The 11,669-nt window shown below is 46.0% G+C and overlaps 1 pseudogene; it reads left to right on the top strand.

Moving 5' to 3' along the window:
* The first annotated feature begins 10,505 nt into the window (after positions 1-10,505).
* LOC142280565 (U2 spliceosomal RNA) lies at positions 10,506-10,712 on the top strand (annotated as a pseudogene).
* Positions 10,713-11,669: the final 957 nt, after the last annotated feature.

Genomic DNA, 11,669 nt, shown 5'->3' with positions numbered 1-11,669 from the left:
TCTGTGTGTCTCTATCTCTATCCATGTCTCTCTGTCTCTCTATCTCTGTCTGTCTCTCTGTGTCTGTCTGTCTTTCTCTCTTTGTGGCTGTCTGTTTCTATGTCTGTCTGTCTCTTTTCCAGGTCTGTCTCTTTTCCAGGTCTGTCTCTTTCCCTGTCTGTCTGTCTCTTCCCCTGTCTGTCTCTTCCCCTGTCTGTCTCTTCCCCTGTCTGTCTCTGTATTTCTTTGTCTGTCTCTGTCTGTCTCTTCCCCTGTCTGTCTCTTTCCCTGTCTCTCTCTGCCTGTCTCTCTTTGTCTCTCTCTGTCTGACTCATTCCCCGTTTGTCTCTTTCCCTGTCTATCTCTGTATTTCTTTGTCTGTCTCTATCTGTCTGTCTCTCTCTGTCTGTCTCTTCCCCTGTCTGTCTGTTTCCCTGTCGGTCTGCCTTTTCTCCTGCCTGTCTCTGTATGTTTGTCTTTGTCTGTTTCCCTATCTGCCTCTGTCTCTTTCTCTGTCTCTGTCTGTCTGCCTTTTTTCCCTGTCTATCTCTGTCTGTCTCTTTCCCTGTCTGCCTCTGTCTGTTTGTCTCTGTCTCTTTCCCTGTCTGTCTATGCCTATCTGTCTCTGTCTGTTTGTCTCTCAGTCTGTGTCTGTCTCTCTCTATCTGTCTCCCCACTGACATCATATTATCTCACACATAAGCTTCTTATACTATGAATGTCCTTTGTTCCTATAGCAACCAATCACAGCTGCTATTAATAACTTGCAGCTCCCACCTCCATTCAGTTTAATGGAGGCAGGTTTTTTGGAGAGTAACTGTAAAGGTTAAATATTCCTGTTAAAACATAGTCTACAACGTTCCCTGAGTCACATGAGGTGTCTGCAAAATTTTGTGTTTGTAAATATGACGGTGCGGATTCCTTTAGCAGACATACACACATACATATGTGACGCCCTGACACTGCAGATAGTCACACATAGGCCCCCGCATAACAACTTCCCTCACCTAAGTCACACAAAGCCAACCAGAAAACCCTAGTCACCTCCCCTAGGGAAAGACAGGCACACCAGTGGGCAGGACCAGACGGAAGGAAACGCCCACCTAGGGGTCTGGAGACCCCGGGGCAGGAAAAAGGAGTCAGTTGTTTTTAAGGAGAGTTGTGGAGTGAGGAGTAAGGAGTGGAGTCCAGGCCTCTGCTTTAGACCTGAGGCTGAACTGACAGGTTAGTTAACCCCGCTTAACTAACTTAAGACAACAAATGGGCTGCAATGCTGAGAACCTGCTTACCTACGTAACTGATGAGGGAGGATGTCGCAAATCCATGGGAAGATGTTCAAGCTCTCCTGCAGTTCTTGGTGGTCCGTACAGTCTGACCACTTCGAATTCTGAAAGGCACTCTTACCCTTTCTACCCTGGAACGAAGCTTACGCAAATAAACATGCTTGACCCTGGAATTGTTGACTCCGGTCTTCCTTTCATACCCCACACCTCCATTCCCATTTCTTATTTAAAAGTAATTACACAGACACAAATTTATCTTTGGATAATTTTGGCCATAGCAGCCATTTTATTAACAAGAATACATAACCAATTAAATTTGCAATGTGGTAAGGTCCTTGAAGCTACCAAAACCCTGGTGATTCCCATAACCGAGCAATAAAAAACCTCAACTTGCTCCCAGCCGTTACCCACACTGGCTCAGGAGCACCAAATTATAAGGGTTAATCCTCCGTCAACCCCAACCACACCCCCAGGGGCCCCGACATACCCCGTCGGGGTTCCCCCCCAAAATCACCAGGGGACCATCAATTCTGCCAATGAGGGGATCCATACCCGGATGAATCCCCGAACCAATTTTAAACCAACTTCAAGGACCCACCAATAAACAACACCACAACGAAGGCACCTTGAAACCCTTCAAGTGCCTGAGACCCCCCGCAAGCAAAGGGCCCTCTCAATACCTCCCTGCAAGCCAAGAGCCCATAAGTCAGTTCCCACCGCATTAAGGTGTACCCCGTCAGCCAACCAAAATTCCTCTTCCGTCCTTTCCAACTCAACATGCCGTATTGCTATACCCCCGTTCCGACTAACAAACTTCGAGATCGCCCTATTAACCTTCGCCCGCGCCTTGTTCAACCTGTCAACTGACCGCGCTTTCTGCCAACTCTTTCTCGCTACTATCTCTGACCAGACTATCGTTAGACCTGGAAACGACGCCCATAACCGTAACAAATCATGTTTGATGTCCTTTATCAAGATTCGAAAAGGACGCCCACCCAAATCATTCCCCCCGGCATGCAACACTAAGATGTCAGGAGGTCTGTCCAACCGGGCGTATCTATGCACCTCCTGCACCCTAACCCCCGAACACCGAGCCATCGCACGAGAGCCAGGTCCTTCTCAAAACCTAGCTGTCTCCAGTTCCATCTCGCGTCCGCTCGTCGGGCTCCCCAATACACATAAGAGTGGCCAAGGATCCAGACCAGGGAAGGAAGGGGGGGTGCTTCTGCAATACAAAATGTACAGACGACACCATTTTATTGCCTCACCAAACCAAATTGACAAAAAACACACACTCTCACCCCCCCCATTGCTACCCTAATACCCTAATACCCCCCCCCTTTTCCCCTCAATTGCCAACAACCACCTGGGGACGTACATACGACTTAAAGCGCTGCGACTTCCACCTACCAATCTGCTTAACTGTCTCCTCCGGTAGGCCGCATATAGAGGCCTCCGTCGCTGCCCCAATCCGAAAGACTTCGGATCTAACCCCAACGACTTCAAACATGCCCTAAAAACACTCACAAATTGGTATCTCGATAAAAAGATATATGTAATAAGGGGCCATCCACCTTCGGACGGATCTGTTGAAAATTCCCGAGACACTTGAACGGGCACATATCAGATGCCACAACCATCCCCAAACGGACTAGTCTACCCACACCTCTCTGATCAGTTTTCGATTTCCTAATCCAAAATTCAACTCCGTTTTCCACTGACATAATGTCACCCCAATCCAAGCCCCCGGGGAACGCCTTACTGGGCGATACCAACTCCCCAACCCGCAGGGCTCCAAAAAACGCCAAAGAAAAGGCTAACTTAAACAAACTCACCTCAAACGGAGATAGACAAACCCCCCACAACGCCCTACCCAGCCGGGTAGGGACCCAGCCCAGCCCAGCTGGGACCCAGTTTGAGCGAGGAACGGAACAAGTCCTTCCCACACCAAGGTTTGCAGGCCCTACCTCAGTCAGGGTTTCACCCACACTCTACAGCTCCGGAATGTCATGCTCTTCAGCCTCCTCCTCCTCCTGCGCATCCTCATCCACTTTACCCTCCACACCAGTCCCAAGCTGGAAGCACTGCAGCACTGCCTCGGCGAAGCGGCAACAGGCTGTGCTGCAGCTAATCTGCATAGGTGACAAACCCCACAATGCAGAAGAGGTGTGGACAGCTCTAAAACAGCATGCAGATCACTGGCTCACACCTCTGAACCTAAAGCCAGGAAAGGTTGTGTGTGACAATGGCCGGAACCTGGTGGCGGCTTTGAGGCGAGGCCAGCTGACACATGTTCCATGCGTGGCCCATGTGCTCAACCTCGTGGTTCAGCGGTTTCTAAACTCATACCCAGAGCTGTCTGATCTGCTGGTAAAAGTTCGCCGCCTGTCTGCACATTTTCGAAAGTCACCTACTGCTTCAGCCGGCCTTGCTGGCTTTCAGCGTCATTTGCATCTTCCGGCTCACAGACTGGTGTGTGATGTCCCCACGCATTGGAATTCAACTCTGCACATGTTGATCAGGATATGTGAGCAGAAGAGGGCAGTTGTTGAGTACCTGCATCACCTAAGCCATCGGGAAATGGGTCAAACTCCACACATAACACCTGAGGAGTGGAGATGGATGTCCGACCTATGTACCATCCTCCAAAACTTTGAGGACTCCACCAAGATGGTGAGCGGCGATGACGCCATTATTAGCGTCACCATACCGCTTCTCTGCCTTCTAAAACGGTCTCTGCTCAAAACCAAACATGATGCATTGCAGGCGGAACACGATGAGTTGGAGCAAGAAACAGTAGTGGGTGTGGGTGATAACACACAGCCCAGCCTCGTCTCATCACAACGTGCAGTGGAGGACTATGACGAGGAGGAAGATGAAGACATGGAGCAACTCTCCGACCAAATTGAGGATATGACATGCATACCAGTCATATGCTCAGTTCAGCGTGGCTGGCCAGAGGACAGGGTAGATGAGGAGGAGGAGGAGGAGAAGGAGGAGGACAGCATGTTCAGTCATCGTGTTGGTCTGGATATTGAAGTGATGGCTGTTAAGAGTCTGGCGCACATGGATGACTTTATGGTAAGCTGCCTGTCTCGTGACCCTCGCGTTAAGAACATCTTGGCCGACAATCATTACTGGTTGGTAACACTGTTAGACCCACGCTACAAGGAGAACTTTATGTCTCTTATTCCCGAGGCGGAGAGGTCAGCCAAAATGCAGCAGTTCTGGAAGGCCATAGTCACGGAAGTAGGCAAAGCATTCCCTTCACAAAACGCTAGCGTCATAATTGTAACACTATTAGTTAAAAGAAAGGGATAAACTGTAAAAAAAACAAAATAAGGCATAACTTTTTTTTAACATCAATTTTTTTTTTTTAGATTTAACCAAAGAATGTGCACATTTGTTATAATAAACAAGTGAAAAATGTTGAAAATCAGTCATCCAAAGGTGTGTGAAAAAAAAATATATATATGGTACCAATAAAAATGTCACTTTGTCCTGCAAAGAATGCAGCCCCCCACATTATTTTTTTCCTCTGTGCGGCCCATACACCCAGCCGAGTTTGAGACCCCCTGCCTTACACTATATAGATATCATGTTCATTCCCCATCTATCTTGCTCAGGAGAGCATCTCCCTCCCCCGGCACCAAGAGCAGCTCATACTGAATTGTTACAATGACTACATTGACACCCCCATACTTTGCACTGACGAGGGGCAAGCACCCCGAAACACCGTGTCTGCAAATTGGGATTCTGATCTGGCTTATATATCCTGAGTCATATTGCAATGGATTGTTGAAAATCCACTTGTGACTTTTAGGATCGCTACTTCCAATAGGTGGCGCTGTGCTAGAGTTTGTCTCCTTTACTGGAGAGACAATTTGTACATTGACTAGTAACACTGCACACAGAAATGCACCTTAATATTCCACTGTTAACCCTTTCCTCCCAGCAGTAACACACAACTCCTCACCTTGATATCATGGTGATTTATGGTCAGAATGACTTCAATGCGATCAGTGATTTCTATTCTAGCTCTGCTCACATAGATTTTATATCCACACTCAACTATAGGCCGTTCTTCATATTTTGGGGGTTTTTAGTCAGATATACTAGTTTGTGCCTGTATAGTATTGGTGTAGATGGGAGTGTAGGGCATGGGTTACATGGCACTGTGGTGGGATACTGATGGGAGGTATTGGTGCTGTGTTTGAGGCTTCTACTGGGTATTTTCCTACAAATACTGGAACAGCTCACTGCTTAGAATGATCCTTCCCAGCTCTATAATATATTATATATACCCCACAATGCAGGCTCACACACACATTTGTCTCAAGTGTGTTGTAGGGACACAGATACAGTCTTGGTCATGTGACTAAAGGCTACTTTACACACTGCGATATCGGTCCTGATATCGCTAGTGTGGGTACCCGCCCCCATCTGTTGCGCGACACGGGCAAATTGCTGCCCATGCTGCACAACACCGAACAGAACCAGTCACACATACTTACCTGCCCGGCGACGTCGCTGTGACCGGCGAACCGCCTCCTTTCTAAGGGGGCGGTTCGTGCGGCGTCACAGCAACGTCACTGAGCGACCGCCCAATAGCAGTGGAGGGGCGGAGATGAGTGGCCGGAACATCCCGCCCACCTCCTTCCTTCCTCATAGCGGCTTTGAGGCAGGTAAGGAGAGGTTCCTCGTTTCTGCGGTGTCACACGGAGCAATGTGTGCTGCCGCAGGAGCGACGAACTACATCGTTACTGCTGCAGTAACGATAATCGAGAATGGAGACCCATGTCACCGATGAGCGATTTTGCACGTTTTTGCAACGATGCAAAATCGCTCATCGGTGTCACACGCAGCAACATCGCTAATGCGGCCGGATGTGCGTCACAAATTCCGTGACCCCAACGACTCCGCATTAGCGATGTCGCAGCGTGTAAAGCCCCCTTTAGTGGGAGTGGTGTACAGGGTCTTAGCAGTAAAGAGTATTCCATATTTCTGCCAGATACCCACAGAGATATTGAAATCTGAAAAAAGAGACTTCTGCTCATTGAAGGTAAGAACTGCTCACATAGCGTTCAACTCCACAGCAAACGTGTGCTCTAGCACTGGCATCTCAGCAGGGATATTCCCCTACTACACATGTGTGTCTGGGTCGCTGTGACAGTTTACAGGACATAACTCAGGGCACCTAGACAGAAGGCAGAGGGACTACTTTCTATTTCTGGTGTAGATCTTAGTACAATATATATATATATACTATTACATGTGACACATGTACCTTGTATTACCATTATTCGCTGTATATGAACCCCTTTTCTCCGGGCATTATTTGTCTATAGCATTTTTCACGAACCTGAGGCAACTGAGAACCCTTCAGTGAAGGAATTCCACTAACCCTCACAATACCAACCAGGGGCCTCCCTGCAGTAACTCAGGTAGTTGTACCCATTCTCTTTCCGCATTCTATGTGTTCTTCTTCTTTCTTCTTTTTTTTCTTTTTTCTTCTTTTTATTTCTATCATGTAGTTCAGGGGTTTATAGATATATGTCCTGCATCTCATATTTCCTTTAGTGGTGCTTCTTACCCATTCTCATATCATTTACCCTAGTATTTCATGATCCTGAGGCGACTGAGAACCCTTTAATAAAGGAATCCTTTTTCACTTGAATTGTCAAGTGATACTTACCAGTGACTATCACGTAATGTTACAGGTAGTTGCATTTTCTTCCTCTTCTTTCTCTCCTTTCTTCTTTGTCACACGGTCCATTGTGTTATAGCCCACGTGTCATGATAACACTTGTACCATCTTTTCATTTAGATTCCACCTACAATTATTTACCGATTCCAGTTCTGAAATAGGCTTTCATCATCTACTCACTAGAATTCTCAAGTGCATAAGGTACTGAGACATATACATGTTCACACCATTATAAAGAACAAAGTATAAACATTGAGGTTTTTCTCACACCCATGTTCCTGTGTTCTTTGATATGATATGTGTTCATTTCCTTCACTATATAGGATTGCAAGTTTTCCATTTGTACCTTAATGGCAATGACGCTATACAATTGAACACATATCATCCTGTTATCCATATAGGTGTGTATTTACCTGCTTGACTATTTTTGGTTGTTTGATCCAGAATGTTTCTCCAGATAGGTCATGTGGAAATTTTCTTTCCTCAGTACAAATGTTTTCACTATGGCTTTGGAAAAATTTTTTGTATGTGCATCATGGTTATTTGACCCATTGTACTCTCAAGTAGCAATATATTGTACTGTTATGTTGTACTATGTACTAATTACGTGTTTATATGGTTTTGTAACCCTTTATGATCTTAGATAACTTTATCCTTGATAAAGACCTAAAAACAAGGTCGAAACGTTGGATGAATTATCCTTTTGCACAAATAAAGAATTTTCAGCATTCCAAGAGTTCTTTTCTTACGTTATTGATCACTATAGTGTGCCAGAGCTATTTCTATTGAATTGACTCTTATTTTTTCTGAGCACCTGCTATATACACAGTGAGCCAGACATATTCAAGTTTCATTCAGAAGGCAGAGGGAAGCCTTAGCAGCTGAGCCTATATCTTGGCTTGTGAGCATTAGAACAGGCCGGCGATTACAGGGTAACATGAAAAATGTCCAGCTTGCATTATGACTAGAACATGACAATATCCTTTTAAGTACTAACCTATGATGCGTTCCTAAGCAGTTGATGTTATATGTTCTACATTTCATTTTCTGCATACTTTACAAGTAGTAGAATTTGCTTTGATATAGGCAACTGGATTTTCACAATGAAAAGGCAAAGGATAACGCCCGAAAAAGACGCCATACATTATGTCAGTGCCATCACTGACAAACCTGGATTGACCATGAAATACATCAATCCCCTTAAAGGTGAGTTAAAACAAGTTTTAACTAAATTGCCTTAATATTGTCATGCATTAGAATGACTGTCTTAGGTAATGATAAATATTTTCTACAGGAAGAGGAGTGTTTGCTGAAACTGAAATCGAAAAAGGGAGTTTTGTTGCAGAATATCGAGGCGAGCTCACGTATGCACTTACGATGGTAGACAACTACTCGAGATTTATGGTTGTGGTACAAGTCAAAGATCTAATGGCCCATACTGCAGCGAAGGTCTTCCAAGCACACTTATGCAGACCTCATGGCTACTCAGAGAGAGTCCTCACAGATCAAGGCACTGCCTTTGAAGCGGAAATCTTCAAGGACTTCTGCAGCTTTTACCGATGCAGGAAGATGCGCACTACACCCTACCATGCTCAAACCAATGGTTATCAACCTGCTCAGGACTTTACCCCATATTCCAGATGTGGCCTTACAAGTGATTTATAGAGGGTTAACAATACGTTGGGATCACCGGATCTAATCTCCCTTTTTATACACCCTAAAATCTTGTTTGCTTTAGAATAAACAATAACATCATAAAGGTATAGCAGTACCGTTTCAAAGTTTCGGTGTCCCAAGCAGCATTCCATCAGCCTCTGGAAGGTTCCTGGCAAATTGCACAGCTCGAAGGGCATGCTTTTGAACTCGCAGAGACCCATCGGGGTGGCAAAGGCGGTCTTCTCCCGGTCTGCCTCAGCAACGGACACTTGCCAATAGCGACTAGTGAGATCAAGGGTAGAAAAATAATTTGCAGTTCTCAATGCAGCTAGCTATTCCTCAATACAGGGGAGTGGTGCTGTCCTTCTTCTTTAACAGGACCAACGGAGCTGCCCAGAGGCTACAACTGTCACGGATAACCCCAGCCTCCTTCATGTTGCTCAACATGTCCTTGGTACACTGGTAATGTGCAGGTAGTTTTGGCTTATATCTCTCTTTGATGGGTGGGTGTGCACTTGTGGGGATGTAGTGTTTGACCCCTTTTATTCTTCAAAAGTCTAGCGGATGTTTGCTGAAGACTTGCTCGTATTCTTGCACTAGCCTGTAGACCCCCTTCTTGTGATGTGAAGGTGTGGAGTCAGTGCCTACGTGTAATTCCTTACACCACTCCTCTGGCTGACTTGGTGAGCTGTCACTGAATGGGTGGGCTGAAGCAATGGTGGATGCTGCTGTTTGGATAGCATGTGTATCTACTGAGAACAGCTTATCAATGGTGGCAAATCGGAGCAGCTTAATCTCTTGCTCTCCGCAGTTCAACACTCTCATGGGCACTCTTCCCTTCCATATTAATGAATAAAACTATGATGTAAATAGCATATAGATACCCCACAAATGCAGATAAAAGTAGGTTATGGGAAAAGGGGGAAGAGAGAAACAGGAAAATAGTGGAATAAAGTATACCTTCCAGGTGGGAGAGGAAATGGCAGCACAGCCAGTGGAGGTGAAGCAAGGGGAGCCTGCAACTAAAGAGTTGAGAGCGTTATCACATGGTGACTGAGCCTGATTGTAACGGGAGCATAGAGGTGCCGATCCTGTCTTACCTGCGTTGGTGTAGAAGTGGGTGTCCTGTGGTGGAGTCAGCTGTGTGCAGTGGTGGCCGTGGGTTCTTTTATGTGCGACCGTAGTAATAGCTGCGCCCACTTCCTGTATGGGAGTGGAATGCAGTGAGGCTAATGGAACGCACGCCTGCGCATTTGTGTTTAACGTCGCGCATGTGCAGAACGGAGAAAAGGCTGCGCTCACTTCCTAATGAAAGGGAGTGAGACGCAGCTGGGAAGGGAAGGGAAAAGATTAGGGTTTGGGGATGATGAAAGGGCTTTCTACGGGCAAGGATGGCAAAGGGTGGCAGTGACGGAAAGTCAGGCAGCCTGTCCTGTCCTGTCCTGTCCGTCCGTCTTTTTGTATCATGAATTGGAAAGACTGCAAGGGGGAGGGGAGGTGCTTGGAGGAGGAGGAGTTATTCAGATTAATTGCAGTGGGCGGCGGCTGCAAAAAGCATCATTCTTCTTGTTTTTGCTCTGCAAAACAGCCTTTTCAAGGGTTGGCTTGGGTGACAAAATGTCTTCTGTAGGCGTGGGTTTGTCTCCCTCTCCCTAAGATGTGTCCGGTATAGGCCAGGGTGCCACTCAAGGCCGTAACCAATTCGGGTTATAGCTTCTCGGCCTTTTGGCTAAGATCAAGTGTAGTTTCGGAGGACGCTACCTTGGTCGGTACTGGAAGGTGCCTGGGATTGCACGTCTGCCGGCCTTGAGGAAGTGTGTGCGCCTTCTGGTGACACATAGCCCTCTTGTGCCTGGACGGTTCCCAGGCAACGGGAGGCGATCACCTTTGTTATTTTGAAGTCCTACTGATAAACAGAAAAAAAAAAAAATTAAATCTGTTCTTATCAGTTTAATATCTGATACGTCCCCTCTCTGGGGACCATATATTAAATGGATTTTTAGAACAAGGAGATGGAAAAAATCTTGCTCTGTCCACTCCACGCATTGACCTGGTATTGCAGTACCTCCAGGACCGGTGCACCCCTTCTTAACCCAGTTTCCAAAAGCAGAACTCAATTCACCTGATTCAAATGAGCCCCATTAGTGAATTGAAAGAAAGCAAAAACTTTATATGCACCTCAATTTGGCCAATTCACTTTTCACACTTTCACCCTTTTTTTTATCTTTCACACCTTTTACTTGCTTTATTGATGCAAAAGCTGTGCCAAATAGCAAACTCATCTCCACTCAACTTGACCAACTCTGCTATGTCCCGTGCAGTATCTTATTCTCAGTCTTATCTAGATCATTTGCAATTGAATAGAATAGATCCCTTTTGGACACATTGGATTCAGCTGCTGCAGTGACTGCAGGTGTTAGAAGATGCAGACTTGGCATCAGGTGCTGTCTATCAGATTCCACTCCAATTAAAGCTTCCATTGTTTTTCGGTGTTTTCTTTGAGCAATGATGATGTCTTTAGTGATCTGTTGGCTCCCTCTCCTGGAGGAAGAGTTTGCTTGCTCTTGGACTTTCAAAAAGAGAGGTCATGATAGACATTTAGCTTCTGAGCCCAATTGGGGACAGTCATGGGTGATGAATGTTTTGCAACCTGCTGCGAAGCCTGATACCGCAATATAAGGAACGTCAAATACTAAGAATGGGCGGCCTATGAAAGAATTAGTACTTTCATTAAGCATACTTAAACGGCTAATTGGGAATAGACAAACTGTAAAAAGCCCTCTGAGAAAGCCCCTCTCTAACCTTTGTTAGTAAGCTTTTCTGTAGTCTGCCTGTTGATGTATTTTCCGTTTGAACAGTGCACAACATGAAGTGACGGAACACTGGCTTGTCACAATGTCCCCCGCTGACATCACGATAGCGCTGCTGCCTAGAAAGCCAGCTGCGCAGCAGAAGTTGCTCTTTGGGTGGGATGGTGGGCTAATGTATCTATTCCTGCTTGGTGTGAGTTTGACATGATCTAGAGCAACGAGTTCCAGCGGCTA

Source organism: Anomaloglossus baeobatrachus, unplaced genomic scaffold (genome assembly GCF_048569485.1).
Source record: "Anomaloglossus baeobatrachus isolate aAnoBae1 unplaced genomic scaffold, aAnoBae1.hap1 Scaffold_457, whole genome shotgun sequence".
Taxonomy (NCBI): Eukaryota; Metazoa; Chordata; class Amphibia; order Anura; family Aromobatidae; genus Anomaloglossus; species Anomaloglossus baeobatrachus.
This window is presented reverse-complemented; position numbering and strand designations above follow the sequence as displayed.